The sequence below is a fragment of the Myotis davidii genome, unplaced genomic scaffold (assembly GCF_000327345.1).
Source record: "Myotis davidii unplaced genomic scaffold, ASM32734v1 scaffold393, whole genome shotgun sequence".
NCBI lineage: Eukaryota > Metazoa > Chordata > Mammalia > Chiroptera > Vespertilionidae > Myotis > Myotis davidii.
Window position 1 is genome coordinate 1,096,487 of NW_006285913.1, and position 355 is coordinate 1,096,841.

A 355-nucleotide genomic window follows, 5' to 3' on the forward strand; every position below is an offset into this window, starting at 1 on the left:
CGCATCACTCGCCTGGTCAAGGGCTCCTTCCGGCGCCCAGCGGCTGCTCCCCACGCTCCCCAAACCGGTTCCCCGTTCGGTCCCGACCACGCCTGCCTCAGCTAAAAACTCTTCTCCACCTGTCACAGCAGCTCGTTCTGGACAACTGTACTCACTTTTCCGCCACAGACGGACTGCTCGCTACTCCGGGAGTTAGGGCGTCGGGGCAAACAGGGCTCCTATTTGTGCTTACACAGTAACGGCCGCCCAAACGGGATGGTTAGACTCGTCTCAGGTCCGCAGACCGCGCCCCCTCACTCGCAGGGCGGGACACAGCGAGGAGGGAGGAGCTGTGGCCCCGAGAAGGGGGCAGGGA